Below are 599 nucleotides of genomic sequence, written 5' to 3'. Positions count from 1 at the left end.
CAACCGCCGCTCGGGCCATACTTGCCTTTCTTATAATCCTTAACATCTTTGTCAATAATACTTAATGCAGAAGCATAGGCAAGCAAGCGTACGAACTTACTGGGAAACACTATAACCACGCCAAGGTGCAATAAAAGTGTTGCAAAATATATTATCCGTTGGGAAATACCAAAGGTCTTCAGGTTGCTATCACGCCTGCAATTGATTTCCACAGTTATAAAAAAAAAATCATAAGGTATATCATAATCATAGGGTTATATCATTTATGGATACTCTAATTTTTGAAATTTTATTTACATACATTTACATAACCTAACCTAACCTTACCCGTCAATGGCAGAAGCAACAATAAGGCAACATAAAAAAAACGTATTCTTAAAAAAAAATAGACGATAGTGATTGATCATTTCCTAAATAACCTTGATGCAGAAAATGAAATTAAAACACTTTCGATCAGAAAAAAGCAACGAACATTATTGTTTACACCTTCAGAAGAGTCAACAATAACGTCAGGGAGCAAAGTCTGAGAGAGGGATGCTGTGGGAAGAGGAGAGCGAGATGCTTCGCAGACGAAGAAAAAACGCTTTATCGCTTGCGAA

This window comes from Penaeus monodon, chromosome 32 (genome assembly GCF_015228065.2).
Source record: "Penaeus monodon isolate SGIC_2016 chromosome 32, NSTDA_Pmon_1, whole genome shotgun sequence".
Taxonomy (NCBI): domain Eukaryota; kingdom Metazoa; phylum Arthropoda; class Malacostraca; order Decapoda; family Penaeidae; genus Penaeus; species Penaeus monodon.
The sequence above is the reverse complement of the archived record's forward strand: the minus strand, read 5'-3'. Positions refer to the sequence as shown.